At 38.1% G+C, this 18,894-nt stretch overlaps 1 protein-coding gene across 5 annotated transcripts in view; it reads right to left on the bottom strand.

Moving 5' to 3' along the window:
• Positions 1-18,894, bottom strand: part of CHRM3 (cholinergic receptor muscarinic 3) — a 458,319-nt gene that overhangs the window by 307,247 nt on the left and 132,178 nt on the right. For 4 of the 5 annotated variants that reach the window (XR_006289716.1, XR_006289714.1, XM_043543311.1 and 1 more), the window contains exon 2: positions 12,051-12,165. The gene's annotated coding sequence lies outside the window, so the exon portion shown is untranslated. Of the gene's footprint in view, positions 1-10,718; positions 11,019-12,050; positions 12,166-18,894 lie in introns of those variants that run through there. The other variant, XR_006289715.1, reaches the window with a different exon arrangement.

Below are 18,894 nucleotides of genomic sequence, written 5' to 3'. Positions count from 1 at the left end.
CCTCAAAGCCACAGCATATCTGCCAATAGGTAAACAGAGAAACAGACAGACATATCTTTTGACCATCCTGAAAAACATCTGAGTAGAGGAGTTGGAGAATCCAAGAATAAAAATGGCCACATATTTTGCTAAATATTTAGTTATCGATTCTCTGGAAAAGCGATGGTTGTCACATATGCAATATTCACATATAAATCTGCCATAAAAATACATATACTCTTATCCCATAATAGCCCAACGTACAAAGATAAATAAAATAATAAAATAGTCATGGACATAATTTGAGTCAATGCAGAGTACTTAGAACTGTACCGTAATTAAAGCCTACTTCCACAATACTTTTGGCAAAAACAGCACTCTGACACTAGCTGGCACTGTTTTTGAGAGTCCTGAAATTCCAACACCTATATTCAATTAATCTAAGTTTTTCAGACTCATTGGCTTCACCTGCTGTACATGCTAATATGCTGCACCAGGCTCATGCTTGTTTGATGCCTGGATTCTCACTGGACTTTTTTACTTTGATGCAGATTACTTATTTCCTTCCTAGCTCCCCAGAGCATCATCACACCCACAAATCCTCCAGCAAAATCAGAGGGCAGGGAACAGGGGGGTTGGATGGGGCAGGGGTCCCGGGGGGCAAGTCAGGAATGAGGGGGGCGTTGGATGGGGCGGCAGGGGGCAGGGGATGGCAGATGGGGTAGGAGTCCCGGGTGGGCCATCGGGGGCGAGAAATGGGGGGGGTTGGATAGGAGGTGGGGGCCGGGCCATGCCTGGCTGTTTGGCCCTCCATACAATTTTGGAAACCCAATGTGGCCTTCACGCCAAAAAGTTTGCCCAGCTCTGAAATAGGGCCATGTTTATGTCAGACCAATTTATATATAATTTGGGTCAATAATGTATCGGTTTGAATAACTAGTATAAGGCTTGTCATTCACTAAATCAAACAGTGCCAGGTTATTCTATGTATTATTTACACAACACTGAAAAAAGTTAAGCTTATCCCTTGTATACCTACATGAAAAAACTTTAAAAATAGATGGACTATATCATCACAGAAAAAGAACTACTCTTGGTTAGATTTTCAGTTAGAATGTAGCACTCAAAGGGCAAAATAAGTAAAAGGTGCTGAATAAATAACAAATATTTCTGACCCACAGAAATTAGGATAAAAGGACACAAATAGGTACACAATATTCTTATTACAGCATAACAAATTATTAGAATCTCGAGGCATATTACCACCCTCTGTTTCCAGTTACTGTGGTTTCTTGTTGCTTGATGTGTGTGCTTATTTCGCATTATGTACACAACTGTCCATGCTCCCTCAATATTTCATGAAGTAGAATTTAGGAGAACCCAAATTATGTGTCTCCTTAATCTCAAGTTTTATTTTGTGCCTTCTATTTCCCCTGAATGAATGAATTAAATGAATATATAAAGGCACACAACAATCTAAATGGTATTTTAATTGTACAATATTGTACAAGTATTATTTTAGACCAAAAGGACAGAGAAGTGATGGATGTACTGCTTTCAATCAAGACATCCACACATAGATAAATGTATCTTCTGTCCAGGATTCAAACTAAATCTTTTTCAGTTGTAGAAAAAAAATGGTTTGGTTCAACAAATCTCCAAACAGAATGAGGGTCTACCTAGTAAAGATTTGCTTTTCCATTTGTCATGAGAATCCAACAAAATCTAGTTTCCACGGTGGCTTGAAGCACTAACACTGCTTTCCTTTAAGTTTGTTGTTATGAAGCTAGATTTTAAGAACACCTGCCAAGCTCTGGGATATCCAACAAAACGTTGGTGTTCGCAGTGAACCAAAATAGGAAAAGTCAGTCACAAAATAAAGGCTTCTTCCCTCTAAAAAGTGGTGGGGTGGGGTGGGGTGGGGGGAACACCAAAGAAATCCTGCTTAGCTTTGTTAGGAACCTCTTATCAATGGTTTCAATCTAAATGAACAATTTTTCCGTATCTAGACGCCTTTATTGAAAGCAATTAAAATAACCATATCTTATCTATAATCCTGAATATTTACTCAGCTTTCATTTATACCCTATTTATAAGCAATAAATGAATATTTAGCTTGGCATGCATGCTTTCATGGTGTGAATTATAATTATGAATCTCATTTCTCCACTTCCAAAATATTTTTTAGTCCTTTTAACATTATATATGTTATATATGTTGTTTCCCTTAGCTGAAAGATGTAAATTGCTTTTCAGAATCCTTCTCTTTTCATCCAATACTCCTCCCTCCAATCCCACTGCTACTCAAACTAGGAGAATCTGATCATCTGGAAAGTCATGAAATAACTGATTTTTTTTTTTGCAATTTTCCTGAATTCAGTGTTTGGGGGGGGAGGGGGAAAGAGATATTTTAGAAAGCCCTTTTGTGAATTGGTTTCAAAATGTGTCAGTTAAATTACAGGACTTCTTACTAAAATTGCTCCTTGCTATAAAGTAGGTAATTCGGACCTCGCAGGGACAATTGCTTAGTCCTACTAAAAATAATATAGCCTTACTTCTTATTTTATTGAAGCATGATGGTTAACTACACCACTGAAAAATGTATGTGCTGACACTCTTTACAAACTCGTTCTCATTCTAAAGAACTCCCATCTTTCTCACCTTCAGAAGGACCTCAGGGTTCTTAGGACCCTTTTAAATTTTGGTTAAATTTAGGTTTGGCTTTTTCTGCTTTATTTCAAAATTCACTGCACATAGATAGTTCATCCATAATCAAAATAAATACAAAAATAAAACCTGTGTTTCTCCTCCCCGCTTCATTTCCAGTTGGAGTGGAATATTTTTGAAGCTATTCACTGTCAGATTATTTATTTTATATAAATGTAAATAACAATAAAGATGCCTATACAATGGACTAGGTCAGAGGTGGGCAAACTACGGCCCGACGGACCATTCTGCCCGGCCCCTGAACTCCTGGTGGCTAGCCCCTGGCCCCTCCCCTACCTGTCCCCCTCCCCCGCACCCTCAGCTCACTGCACTGCCAGTGCAACGCTCTGGGCAGCAGGGCTGTGACCTCCTGGGGCAGCACAGCTGCAGAGCCTGGCCTGACGCGGTGCTCTGTGCTGTTTGGTGGCGCGGCTGCCTATCCTCGTGCAGCCATGCCACCGGTGCTCCAGGCAGCACAGAAAGGGGGCAGTGAGCGGGGGAGGGTGGTCGGATAGAGAGCAGGGGAGTTGGGGGGGTGATCAGGGGCCGGGGGGGGTGGATAGGGGTAGGGGCAGGGAACAAGGGGCTTGAATGGGGGCAGGGGTTCCAGGGGCAGTCAGGAAGGAGAGGAGGGGTTGGATGGGGTAGCAGGGGGCAGTCAGAGGATACGGAGAAGGGGTGGTTGAATGGAGCAGGGCAGTCAGGAAGGAGAGAGGGGGTTGGATGGGGCGTGGGGGGCAGTTGGGGTGGGGGATCCAGGGACAGAGAAAAGGGGGAGTGGATGGGGCGGGGGTCCCTGGGGAGGCCGTCAGCGGGTGAGAAGCAGGGGGGGTGTCGGATAGAAGGCGGGGGCCGGGCCACGCCTGGCTGTTTGTGGAGGCACAGCCTCCCCTAACCAGCCCTACATACAATTTCTGAAACCCGAGGCGGCTCTCAGGCCAAAAAGTTTGCCTGCCCCTGTCTAGGTGGTCTAACACATTATTACTATTGTAATATATTACTAATGTAATATAATCCCAACATCATTAAAACTATCATTTAGTTAAGAACTCTGCCATCAGCCACCAACAAAGAAGCTCCTGTCCAGCCCTTCATCATTTTTTGGAAGCATACCATCAGCTCCCTCACAAAAGCAGAGCATCACCAATCTAGGCTATTTTGGACAAAAAAGATTAGGAACATCAGGATGCTCCATCAGACTTCTGTGGACTTTAAATAACCACTGACCAGACCTTGTAAATGCTGCCAAGGGATAGAGTTTTGAAGAGATCAAGTGACTGATTTTCAGAAGGTACTAGTGATTTTGGGTGTCTCCATTTCTTTTAGTCCTCAACTTGAGACACCTTCCAGGGACCTGATTTTCAGTGGGTGGAAGCTCACTTTTTTCTCCCTCACATTCACTATAAATAGAGACAAATTTTAAAAGCTTTCAAATCGCAAGAGCAGAAAAATAAAGATGCATACTGTTGAAGACAAAGATAACGACATATGTGATGAACCTCTGTTTATTATTATATGTCACGTAGGCTCAGCTAAAACAACAAGAAAACAATGGTTTAAAATGCTGATGATGAGCACTGACAAGGAACCAAATAAGAAAATCTTCTGCCAGACTGCTGTGTGGGTCCACATAGAATCTACCTATCGCAATTATAATATTACAATTCAAGATAGGAATTGGGTTTCACAAAACAGTGGAGTCAAGCTAAAATTACTTGAGGATTCTTCTGTGAAGCCCTTAGGCCAATCCTCACTAAACTGTGCATATATCACCAACAGAGAGCAGATTAAAGCATTTCAACCTTTATTTCTGAATACCATACAAGAATGTGAAATGATTTTCCCCAATTACTAGCTCCACCTACTGGAACTGCCTTACAAGCTTTAAAGTAGTCTTCTACACATTCTGTGACCTTAACAATGCAGTGTCAGTCTTTAGATCACCCTATTTCCCCATATTTACTATTTTTACATGCTCATATTATTGCCTCAAGTACTGTCTTTGCCATTCTGATAAAAAACAAGGTCTAGTTTCTCTGCACATGTTCTGGTACCAATTAAGCAGTGCAAAGTGGCTGAAATCTGGATGCAGCTGGCCAGTTAAAAAATAGGGGTCTATAAACTCTTGACTGGTGTGGAAAAAGTGAGCAAGAAAATGTTATTTACTCCTTCACATAACACAAGAACCAGGGGCCACCCAATGAAATTAATAGATCACACATTTAAAACAAACAAGAGAAAGTACTTATTCATGCAACACATAGTCAACCTGTGGAACTCTTTGCCAGGGGATGTTGTGAAGGCCAAAAGTATAACAGGATTCAAAAAAGAATTAGGTAAGTTCCTAATGGAGGATAGGTCCATTAATGGCTATTAGCCAGGATGGGCAGGGATGAAACACCATGCTCTGAGTGTCCCAAGCCTCTGTTTGCCAGAAGCTGGGAATGGACGACAGGGGATGGATCACTGGCCACTACTGAAAGACAGGATACTGGGCTAGAGGGACCATTGGTCTGACCCAGTATGGCCATTTTAATGTACTTATCCAACGCCCATTAAAATCAATCAAAAGACTCCCACTGACTTACGTGGGCTTTGGATCCAGATCCACATTTGTTGGTTGCACTGCAGTTCTATGTGAAAAGAGAAAAGGAGTACTTGTGGCACCTTAGAGACTAACCAATTTATTTGAGCTTAAGCTTTCGTGAGCTACAGCTCACTGCATCTGATGAAGTGAGCTGTAGCTCACGAAAGCTTATGCTCAAATAAATTGGTTAGTCTCTAAGGTGCCACAAGTACTCCTTTTCTTTTTGCGAATACAGACTAACACGGCTGTTACTCTGAGTTCTATGTGAGTTACTCGCTGAAATTTTGAGATTGCTGGAAATGTTGCACTAACACACCAGCAAAGTATGAAGCATTTGAAGAGTTTTATTAGGCTAACTGCTGTGTGAACCAGTGCCAGTGCTATAGTATAACAGAATAAATATCTTCTGGCCATCCATGCCAAAATACAGGATCAGGATAACTTGCCCACAGGATACTAGAACATCATGCAGATCATTAAATAGCTGCTGAACAACAAAAAACATCCGATCCAAAGACTAGGGGATCTTCTTATACCACTAACAACTAGCAATTCTGAATGAGAAAATTAAGTTCAAGAACTTTTTTGTGCATATTCTCCTGTAATTCACAAATAGCCTTTTTTTCTAGTAAAGCTTTGCAAGAAATTAATCTGTAACAAGAAACAAATACATTTGCCTAATTGTCATAATCCGTAAAATAGACTTTACACTGACAGACAGAAAAACACTGAATGCTAATCCACTGGCTACATATTAATATGATTCCATTTGAGTTGAGACTGAAACCAACAAATCTGGTACCATAGCATTTTTTTTTGTCCCTGCTTATTTAAATCGCATAGACTTTATAAAACAAGCATCATCACATTATTATTTTGTGCAAGCCTCCTTCCACACTCCATGGATCATTTTGTTCCGACTCTAAACCTTTTCCAGGATAACTTTTGTTGCCCAAAACAGGAAGGAGCTGCATCAAACAAATAACTTAGAAAATATAAAACAAACAACTAAATATAAATAAGGATGCAAAAAAGGTAGAGTATAACCTGCTTTAGCATCTGTTTTAAAGGAAGCACCTTCCTGCAGTATCTCCTTTAAGGCCAGATTCTGCCACCGGAACTCACAATGCACTGAAAAGAATGGGAATATTTGTGGGTTCTGGGTCTCATCCAAAGCCCAGTAAAATCAATGGAAATGTTCCCAATGGGCTTTGGGATCAGGCCCTATGCTACTGATCAGTGTAAGGATGGGAAAATCTGGCCTGAAATATTATCAGGGAAGTGTGGAGGACTAGTCACCCTTACTACAAAACACAGTTGTAGCTACTCTTCTTGGGTTACCAGATTGCTGGTTTTCCCTTAACTAACACCCAACTTTGAGGTTGGCTGTAGTTTGTTGAAAATTTTTGCTGTGTACTTTGCACAAGATTCTTGGGATGTTTTGGTGCTTCCACTTCTCAACTTCAACATGAACTGGAAGTGCAGAGATGCTTGTAAAAATGAAGGAAATTTCCTGGACAGTTCTTATATTATCTGAATTGTTGTGCCCATCCCTTGAGGCAATATCAATGACCTAACTCTAAATCCTAATTATAAAATCAGGAAATTTAAGGACAAACACTAACAATTATTCATCCCGTTGTGCTTATTAGTTGCAGGCATCTCACCCCAGTATACATCAGTAGCATTACCATTATTTCCATAAATAATGCACTAGTAGGTTCATCTGTTTTGCTGCCATTCATTCAATGCACCTTCTCTGCTATCACCATTCTGCTAACTCACCAGTTATGATGGGTTAGGACAGTCCTGCTACTAGCTTGGCGGGTAAAATCCACCTAGTGGTATCATTCATGAAGTGAATCAGTGCTAGCTCTAGTGGACCAATGAAGTAAGAGAAAGGAATAAAGAGAATGTGACATGGACTTTTGAATTACCACACTGAAAACACTGAAGTAGGAAACAAAATGGAGCATTTTACTATTTGACAGGCAGTGATTTAGTTCAAAATTGAAATATTCCACCTGAATCACACAGTTGGTGGGTGAGATTCCGTGGCCTGCATTGTGCAGGGGGTCAGACTAGATGATCATAATGGTCCCTTCTGACCTCAAAGTCTAGGATTCTATGATTAACCATTGTATCTGGGAGTTCTGATAAACAGAGTAAAGACAGGCTCAAGCCAGAGTTCAGAACCAGATCCAAACTTCTCCTAACTTAGTGTTGTTAGATTTGGGAGGTTTAGTAGAGGATCTTTATAGAGACAGACATGAGCTGTGAAGTTCAAATGTGAAACTTTATCCAGGTCTATACTTCCCCAAAGTTCCAGGGTGGTTTTGGTGATGGGTCCATAATGTTTGGCTATAACTGTTGATGCTAGCCATAATAGTTGTTACCTTAGTTGGTACTAAAGAAACACAAATAGCAAGTATTACACTTTTGGGTAACCTCTGTTTGTTAGTCAGGAAAAATGTTGATTCATTTGTATTATTTTTTCATTATTTTGTCTCACAAAAAGAAAGGTGTAAAGTTTTCTTAATAGATTTTTTGTCACCTTACTAGTAAAGCACCTTTTCAGATCTGTTGTCAGTATACTCTCAAAGTAAGCTACAATACTATGATTATCCAGTAAAGAGTCCTTGTTTATTCTTTGACCTTACTACTTAACATATGAGATGAATTATCTTGTTTGTAAAGTCTGAGTTTTCCATTTTATATATTCTTTTCTTGATGATCATAAATGACTAATGAACAGCATCTGTCATCCTCTCTTTATGACTTTTGTTTCATCCCTATGTAAAGATGTCACACACTTAATATTTTAAAAAAATCTCTTCAATATTAAAAAGTTCTTATGAAGTTACTCAATATGTAGTAGGAGACCAAAATTTAAATGCAGTTTTCAAACAAATTTACAGCAGCTATCAAACTGGCTTTGTTTACCAGTCAAGTGTGATGAGGGCTGGGCCCAGTTAGGTACTGAATGAGCTAGGTATAAGGTACTGTGGAAGCACCTTAGATTCTCTCATTCCTTACCCCCTAGAAATCTGACTTTTCCCCTTTTACTTAGGCTCCCCTCCTTCTCTCACAACCTCAGTGAAGCTTCTCTAATAAAGCTTTGTCCACACTACAAGGTAAGGGTGTGATTCACAATTTGCATATACATACTCGTGCTAGCTCAAGGAGAGATAGCAGGAGTATAAACAGTAGCGTAGCTAAGGTAGCACACACAGTGGCGGAACGGCTTAGTCGTGCCGAGTATGTTCTCACGGGGTTCATGGCTACTTCTGCTATTTATACTTTCACTAGCTCTCATCAAGTTAGCATGAGTATGTATACACAAACTGGGAATCACACCCCTACCTCATGGTGTGGATGTAGTATAAGAGCATAATTCCACCACCATCATGTACGTTAACTCCATTAGTAGTCTTATTTATTTCAGTGGCATGATTAATGGAGTAACTGTGGCGGAACTGTGACCAAACTGGGGCTCTGAAATAAATATTGTCCTTTCATATCCTCTAGAATTTGGTATTTTATAAACAAAAGCAGCCCAATTTCCAATAATGGAGAGAGAGAGAAAACATCTATAAGCTTAATTAAATTTGTTCTGGCAGTACATTTACCTCCTGAAAACTGTCTTCGGGTTTTGTCTGGCTATAGGGTGGCTGGTGCAGTGGTTTACACTCTTGCACTTTTACCACAGTAGTCCTGATTTCATATCTTAGACCACAAGTAAAAATGAGTTTTGGGATGAAGATTCTTCATCCCCATTTTTACACATCACAAAATGCCTCCCTGCTTGAGAAGGTTGACTCAAGAGAGTCACAGATTTAACATAGCAAGGTATTAGACTTATTGCATATTCTTATAGAAATTATGTGTTTGGGGAAATTGTAAGGTTTTCATCAGTAGTAGAAAACATTTTTTTTTAAATGGATGAGTTAATTTAGCTATTCTCCCAGTTTGACCATGTACAAAAAATTAATTCTAATCTCACACTAGTGTACAGAAGGAGTAACTTCAGTAAAGTATCACACTTCTGTAAAAATGATCACAATAAGGTCCTGCGGTGTTAATGACTAGGAAGATGGACAGACTTTTTTATAATGTAAGGAAGTTGGCTCTTCCACCAATGATGTCACAAGACTTTCCATTTCATGGTAAGTCAGCATGCAAAAACTAGAAGAAGATGGAAATACATGGTACACTTGCTGAAAACGGAAAAAGGAAAGAACAAGGTCAAGTCTCTGGAGCACTCTGCTAATGCAGCAAATAAAAAGCCTGGTCAGGAAAAAATACAGAAATCAATGAATGTCCAAGGGACTGCATCACGGAATCAACAGGTGTCAGATAACCCATCAAACAATATCATTTTGCTTAATAATTTGCCAGAAGAGACAAATGAGGTGATGCTGTCTATGCTGTTTAACCAGTCCCCTGGTTTGTTGTAGTACATTCAGTACCTGGGAGACAACACAGCATTTGTGGTGTTTGAAAAAGAGAAACAGGCAGGTGCTGATTAAGAACAGGCAGACAGACGATATTCAAGGATTGACGAACATAGTGCTAACTCATGCATGAAAGTGACACGCACCCAAAAATAACAGCAGTGGTAGTTCCCCTAAAAAGGAATTGTGAGGGTTTATTTGTTTATTTTAATGTGACTTTTTCTTTCTGGAAAACGCTAAAGTGGTTTTATTCCTCTATGAGTGATGAGTACTGTATGTATAATTAAGGATTATTTATTTGAGGCAACTACAAATTTTTTGCCACTATACTGGATGTAAAGCTCTGTGCAGAAATCCTAACTTTGTAAAATAGATGGTTTTTGTGATAAAAAACCCAAAAACTAGGTCATCAACACACATGTACAAGATTTGGTAAAAAAAAAAATCCCCACTGACAACTGCAATAACAAAGAAATATAGCTAGTGAAATAGGACTTTATATTTTAGTAGTGAAATGAATTAATATTGAGTTGTTGGCTAGTTAGTTGTCTCATAAATTATATAATTCCTTCCACTTTATAATGAAATGGTCCAGAAAAAAATTAAAACTAATCCATAGGAACAAAATACTCAAAACTATGTTCGTCCTTTAAGAATAAGTTTCTAATTAAATACAGTGATAAACTAAAGTCCTGCATGATCAAGGTTGACAAGATTCGCTTTTATAGTTTCCATGAAGTTACTAGAAGCTTTGTTGTATACAGACTCTTTCCTGGCCCTGTATTGCACCCACAATCTTGTATGTACATAGATAGCATATGTAAAGTATGTAGATATACATAAGAATTAAGAATATACATAGTATTTTAGCACAATACATAAGCAGTATATACGCTATTTAGTAGAACTATGCAAAATACTGAATACACTATAAAACTGGCACAGTTCACATATCTCACAATTTTACAACAAAAATGTTTTATTTCACTGTCGCAAAGAACACACTTCTAGCAAAAGAATTTCACAGGCAAAAATCTAGATCTATTTGTATTCAACACTGAAAAGGAACAGAGTGCTACCACACCTCAGAACTGGCAAGTGTAAATGAGGATATTGAAAACTCCATTGCCAGTCACAATTTATTACTGCACATCAGTGATACTTGAGTACAAATTTTGATTAATGCCTTTACTTTTTGTTTTCTTCCTATGCTGGATATAAGCTTTTCTGAGATTGTTAGTCTCTTTCCTTTAATATTTTTAGCTACATTTTGTGTAGCCAGGATCCTGAAATCTAGATAGCAAGAGGAAAGAAAAGGTACTTTTCACAAGAAATGAATCTATTTTCTAATTTGAGCCCATGTGGGATATTGCACAGACTTAGCACTATAACAATCATTAGTAGGCAAATCTTAACAGTGATAATCTATTATTGTGACAAACTAAGCATTTTTTTTTACTAGACTTCCATCTTTTGGTACAGAGAGCCTACATTAGGTTCCCTACAAAGGGGAACCTCTTGTACCTAAGCTGGAGTTTGACTATGAGACTGACTTTTCTATTTCTGGTGAGTTAGATGTGTATCTGATTTTGGTTTGTCAATGTTTAACTTCAAGCTGAGTCAAATGAACAACTAGCACTTTGGATCTCATTACTGCATATCTGGACACTGTGTAAACCAGAAATAAGGTCTCAGTTATACTACATGGAGCCTTGTTTTGGGGTGGTTTTTTTAATATTATTGTTTATCCAGTATGTAATGTTGCTTCTGAATTCTGTAAGCAGATTAGTTGTGGACATAAAAATAAACAAAGATGGTACAAAATATAAAGGAAAACTTTTTTCCCCCTCAAATATTTTTTCCCATTTAAATATTTATGTTTTGGCTTTTATTTTTAAAAATCTATTTTCTAAACTTTTTCTTCTTTAACATTTCTGATATCTCTGATCCAATACATCATACAAATTCCATTTCTTTGGACCTTATTCTCACTTACCTTAAGGCCCTTCACAGTAGTGTAAACGGCCTTAAACCAGAAGTCAATTGTCCTATTTTAAGGCCTCTTTATAAAACTCTGGAAGTGTAAAGGGGCTTTAGTGTGAGAATCAGGCCCAAGATGCTTAATGTACAAACATCTGAAAATGGCTACACTTTTCTTAAGGTATATGTCAAACGGGAATTTTTTCCAAAAGTTCTCATGCTTTCACAGCTCAAGAAACATACTTGTTCTCCAAGTAAGTTAATTCTACGATGTCAATAAGCAGCATCTAATAGACATATGGTAATCAACAAAACAAAAAAACAAAACAAAACCCAACAACTTACCAATGACAAGGAAGAAGTTTGGTATGGTATGTCATGTTGCAGATGACTGTAACTCATCCAACCTGCAGTCCATTATACCACTCACTGCTGTAAGATTTGCCATAACCACCAAAATCTTCAAAAACAAAAAAAACAAAAACATTCAGATACTGAGATAATAAAAAAATACATATTTCTTATTAAATGTATTACGTTAAATCTCCCAGTTGCTTAAAAACACTGTTCAAAACTGTTACACTATAACCTATTTGATTATTGCCATCATCTGGCAAAAATGTCTTACAGGTAGTGTTATGCTTAAATACAGTTCTTCTTTCCGATGCTTGTTTTTAAGATTACCTTTCAGGATTCAAATCCTTTATTGCTGATTTGTTTTAAAATAACTGATTCATAAATCAGTGTTTTTCCCAAGACATAGTTCAATTTAGACTAATTTATCCTGATGTCTTTCAGTTCTTTTCCTCGGGAATGGAAACAACAGAACTTACTGTTGAGGCTCAACATTCGTACATGTAAACTAAAAAAAGTCCATAGCTGTATGCAAGGGGAATCCTCAGGTACCTAGGAACAGAGCAGTGCAAAGTTGCTACAGCTCACCCAAGGATCGAGCTCCAAAACGACATGTAAATATTGAAAGTGTGTACAGAAGCAATTGTATGTGATTTCTCTGTAACAGCCCTTCCTTTAATCTCCGTACACGTGGATTAAAATATTTTGCTTCTTAAAGTTGTTTCACTCTGTCATTCTCTTTTCACTATTTTAAAGTAAATTCAGCCCTCATGAAAGGTGCCAGATTGAAGATTGATCACTGACCAACAGCTCCTCAACTGCATTTTTTGCACAAACAGATCCAAGGAAAGCAGGATTTGGCCTATTCCAAGGCCACTTCAAAATGCCTAAATGATTTTGAGAAAAGGGTTAAGAGGATTATCCATTGTCCATGCCCATTCCTTGGTGCCAGCTACTACTAACCGCAATATGAACACTTATCCACTAAAAACTGAACTAAGGTTATAGAACAAGGTCCTATCACAGAAGCCTCATAAGAACCATAAATGGTTACACATATTTATGGTCCATTAAATAAATGTCAGATGGCAAAAAATACTAAAAATATTTGCCTTTACCATTTAGATCCTATATACATGTTGTCTTTAACAAATAAAAACTCATATGAAATCTGTTAAAAGTACTTTTTAGACTTGTCTTTTCTATAATGGTATGTATTACCCATGCAGTAAGCAATACCTTCACCTTAGTTTTCACTAAACGTTACACATTCAAAAGCATCTTCTGGTTTACAGCAATAGAAATGGAAGTGAGTACAGTAAATAGTCTGAACTAGGAATCAGTAGCTAACAGGAATACTCATGTGATTAAGGACAAGTCACTCACAAGAACAAGGGTTTGTAGAAGCAGACTCACAATCTCTACATCTTAGTACCATAGTAACCTGATTCAAGGGTATTTGTGCTTATGTTTTTTACTATTTTAATTTCTTCAAGATATGTTTACAGGGTCAAAACCACATGAGATCTGGTCTTTCCATGGTATTTGCAATCTCATGGTATTTCAGCTCCTGTAGAAGACCTCACTACTCCTGGATGCATTAAGAAAACAAAATGAAATGAAAAATGAACCATGTAAAAATAAATACCAATACAGGAAAGAATGAATTAACCACCAACAAAAAGCACTTTCATACGGGAGTGGTTCATTTACCACATAATAGTTGTTTATTCAATATTAGACCATTACTGTTAGTAAAGCAATTAAAATAAACAATTTCATTTTTATAGAATGCTTGAAATACAAATGTTTTTTAAACACACATTTTAACATATCAAAAAAGTCACTTGTAGTCAAAACATTGTTCTGTCTGCTAGTTAACATACACAGAGGTGAAATAAGAATATAGGATTTATTATGTATAATTGCTATCTCGTGTTTCATGTATAAAAACAAAGTAATACACAGAGCCACATGAACGGGAGAGACTCCTGCACACAAATTATGATCCAGCCATCAGATCTGCTTAGGTAGACTCTAGTGCCTATGACGAGCTCCAGCAAGCTCAACAGGCTTCCACATGGGCACTGAAGTCCAGAGTGATTCAGACAGTCTCCAAGGCAAAAGGTGCAGCTGTATCTTGGACCTCTTCTGGACAATTTTGGCTTTGTTCAAAAGGTGAAACAAATTGTAGACCCTGCATATAACACCTCCAATGCAAACCGCATGAAAAATTCAAAAAGACCAATGCTGGAATGTCCTCTACAAATACAAGTATAGTAGACAGAATGTGACGGAGCGACTGATTTATTTTCATTTAATTAGATAACTTATTTCATGGTAAAATGATAAAAGTAGTCTACAAATGATGTTGTCTATAAAATATATAGAACAATTTGACCTGGTATAATATGTTCCAAAAAGTATCTTACACTGACAATTAACTAGAAACCCATGGACATTTTGTATGCATTTCAAAATCAATTAAATAATCTTTGATTAGTTAATTTCAAGCATTCAACAGTCATACAGACAACACTGGTGAGTTCTTTGCTTGTTCTCTCTCTAACAGTTATATAACTATTCTCCAAGTACATCCAAGGTACATGGCTAACAAGACAGGTGATTCACTCAAGCAGTTATTCATTCATCCAGTGCCTGAGTATCTATTTGAACCAAAACATATTTAGTCACCTGATGCATCAGTTTTTATTCACCAAAATGTAACAAAGAAAATAAATATACGTAATTTTGATTCCAATAGGTGTGAGCCTGATTAAAAATATGGGGCGGGGAGGAGAGGTGAAAATTAATGTGGCATTAATCAAAGATGGTATCATTACTGACCTTATGATACCGGAGGAGAAGGTGTTAAAATAAACAACTGGCACACTGCAACAAAGATACAGCAGATAAGAAGTTGCCAGCTATTGGTTGTGGAAATCCAAAAACAGTGTGTGTGCATGTAACGTGCTTAGCAGCTTTTTTATGGAAATGGTCTGCATTAGAAGCTTTGTTTACGCTATTCAATCATTTTTAAAATCTCTGATGCTCTCTTATATTTATAAATAATATCTTCCATATATATTATGTTTACATATGTAAAGATAGATATTCCAAGTTAAATCCCAATTTATTAAAAACACATTAGAAACAACATATATTGCTTGCACACAGCAAGAAAGGAGAATGAATTTATCCCACTGATAATGAACAAACCTGGATCAGATTAAGGTTTTGGCCCAAGTCCTTCCTCCGCACCCCTCCCCAGTTTTCAGGGAAGTGTTTATTTGACTAAAACTCAAAATTTTCTGTGGAAGAAGGCTCCATTTTCTGATAAGTGCTATCTATAAGGCAAACAGTAAACTGAAACCTCAAGGGAGACAGTTGGTGAGTTATGATTACTGCTTCTGAATGGCTAAGAATTGGGCAACTTCTATTACTTGTTATCCTGTCTCCCCCTAAACCCTTAGTCTGACCTGTGTGCTTATATCAGCCATCTGGTTCCCCTTGTCTTTTAAACTATGTGTTAACTGTTTATGCAGGGACTGTGATTTTTCTACATGTTTGTACAGCGCCTAGTACAGTACGGTCCCAGCCTGTTTGGCTTCTAGGCACTACCACAACACAAGCGTTAAAAAACCCCACCACCACCAAATTAATGTTGTTTTATCGATTTTAAACGTACGTATGCATATTTTAAAGCTGTACTACAATATACCATTAACTTGCTGGCTAAGTCTATACAGTTTTAGCAATAAGATGAATTAACTAGAATGGATAATGTATGACAATGTGTGGAAAATGGATCACTGGGTGATCCAAACGGTAACTATCATTCAAGTTAGGTTTTGAACACAAAATCAACTGCTGAGAGATTGAAGAGCACAATATTGTTTCACATTTTCTCTTTCCGGAAGAAAGGAATGTCAGTAGAAAACATGTAATGCGTTTTCAAAGAACCTGATTGTTCATCTATATCTTCAACATATAGTATGTACTGAACGAAGCTGAATAATCATGGTGATTTAGCTAACAATGCTTTCAAAGTTATTGTTTCTTTTATCTGTTTAAGTATAAAGGAAGAGGCAGCCACTGATACAGGGGACTATCTTTTTTCCTCCTCAAATCAATATATGGCAATGTCTCTACGTTGTCATGATAGGCCAGTTCTTTTCCATCACTAAGGCATTAAGTGAAGTCAAAGGAGTAAATTTTTAATTGGGCCAAAGCTCCACTCAGTGTAATGAGTGTAGAGGGAGGAGTGGGACAAGGGAGTCACCTCAGGCAGGCAGCAGTGGCTCTACAACCCTGCACCATCTATTTCTTGCACAAGTTAGAGCAATTGAGGACCTGCTCTAATTTACACCAATGGTACAAGAAACCTGAAGTTAGCTGTCGTTCCACTCTGCCTCATCTATGTTACCCCACTCCTCTCCATACCAGAGGTGGTAAAGCTGTCCTTACCACCTCTGTCAGCTTTATACCAAATTTCCCCTTGTCATAAATATAAAGGGAAGGGTAAACCCCTTTAAAATCCCTCCTGGCCAGAGGAAAAATCCTCTCACCTGTAAAGGGTTAAGACGCTAAAGGGAACCTCGCTGGCACCTGACCAAAATGACCAATGAGGAGACAAGATACTTTCAAAAGCTGGGAGGAGGGAGAAAAACAAAGGGTCTGTGTCTGTCTGAATGATGCTTTTGCCGGGGACAGAACAGGAATGGAGTCTTAGAACTTAGTAAGTAATCTAGCTAGGCATGTGTTAGATTATGATTTCTTTAAATGGCTGAGAAAATAGCTGTGCTGAATAGAATGAATATTCCTGTCTGTGTGTCTTTTTTGTAACTTAAGGTTGTGCCTAGAGGGATTCTCTATGTTTTGAATCCAATTACCCTATAAGGTATTCACCATCCTGATTTTACAGAGGTGATTCCTTTACTTCTATTAAAAGTCTTCTTGTAAGAAAACTGAATGCTTCTTTCATTGTTCTAAGATCCAAGGATTTGGGTCTGTGGTCACCTATGCAAATTGGTGAGGATTTTTACCAAACCTTCCCCAGGAAGTGGGGTGCAAGGGTTGGGAGGATTTTGGGGGGAAAGACGTGTCCAAACTACATTTTTTCAGGAACCCAGATAAAGTTTGGTGGTGGCAGTGGAAATTCCAAGGGCAAAGGGTAAAATAATTTGTACCTTGTGGAAGTTTTAACCTAAGCTGGTAAAAGTAAGCTTAGGAGGTTTTCATGCAGGTCCCCACATCTGTACCCTAGAGTTCAGAGTGGGGAAGGAACCTTGACACCCCTCTACAAAGAAAATTAGAATTTTCCCACCAGAATACAGCTACTTTGCACCACATAAGCAGCAGAAAGCCGACATAATAGACAAAAAAATCTGGTAGTTTCTGTTATCTAGCAAAAGTAGGCATTCATATGTTTAATGGCAGTTGCATGCATTTATATTTATTTTACTCAAAAGTGTCAGCTACTGAACATGACCTTTCCCCTATATGCTGTTGATTATTCTGGAATGACATTCAAGAATATCCAATGCAGCTACTGATATTCTCATGTTTTTTTTTATTATAAATATGTAACTTACCTGAAATCAATATCCCTCAAAAAGTACGCCTTCACCTACATCCATGTGGATTTGGAGGATGTAGGGTCATATGTAGAAGAAGAGAAGGAAACGGTGAAAAGCTCAAGCAGTATTTGTACTACAGAACATTAATATTTGAGATACACTTATGTTATTAGAGTGAAAGAAGGAAGACAACTAGAAAATGACGCATTTACCCTTCCCTAAGGTTCAAGAACAAAGTGCAATACAAGTGTCTCAGCATATTCCTAGAGAGCAACTAGTAAATTGTCATTGAATTGGGGTTAATTGACAATAAATGTCTAAATAACTGGGACACACTGAAAATATCAGCTCTCCTGGAAAAAAAGAGCTTAAAATATTATCTTACATTATATTGTAATATTATCTGCCTGGGAGAAATACAGCTGAAACAGCCAACTTCCTCATGGCAGTTTCTTCTTAATGCATGTCAACTTCAGCTAGGTGCACTTGGATTGAGAAGTGCAGGGATGACTCAGATTCTGTTTTTAACTTTCTCACTAGGGTCATTCATTCTCCTCTTCACCGCTACGTAGAACACCCTAGTTGGTGCAGCAAATACTCGCTACGCACACTAACTGGGATTATGAAACTTGAAAAGGAGCTGGAATTCTCAGGAACAAGAAAAGAAGAAAAATAATAGAAGCTTCAAAATCTATTTGAGTTACTGGATAAAATCTGATTGTATAAGGTGAGGTAAACTGTCAATAAGCTGACATTATAAGAGAAAATGGGACATCAAAAAAACTATAAAATATGTACCAGGTGCACAAGTCTGAGATAACACTAAAACAAGTGCACAACAGTTGCTGGCACCTTTAGCTTCCTTGGTGCTCATCAACCACTGCCATATAGAAGAGTCACGTGCTTCCCAGACAGCACATCTTGCTAGGCTGCCCTGTAGGGAATGGAATGCGCTCAACTCCTATGGGTATTGAGTGTCTCATTTCACTAAATGACTCTACCAGCTGATTAATGAATAGCATTGATGGACTTCCTCAGCCAGAAAGTGAGTGGAAAGGGAATTTGCAGGTGGAGGTTAAAGCTAATAAACATAAGGGGTTCTGACAGCACTGTAGATGCTCTGGAGAAAAGATAAGAATAAAGAAAAGGAGAGGCAGTCAGTGTGAAAAATCACAGATCCGACCACATTATTTTACTTCATTCATGTGAGTTTTAACATACAATGATCCTTATCTTCTACATTATAAGGGATGATT

This window comes from Chelonia mydas, chromosome 3, assembly GCF_015237465.2.
Source record: "Chelonia mydas isolate rCheMyd1 chromosome 3, rCheMyd1.pri.v2, whole genome shotgun sequence".
NCBI classification, from domain to species: domain Eukaryota; kingdom Metazoa; phylum Chordata; order Testudines; family Cheloniidae; genus Chelonia; species Chelonia mydas.
This window is presented reverse-complemented; position numbering and strand designations above follow the sequence as displayed.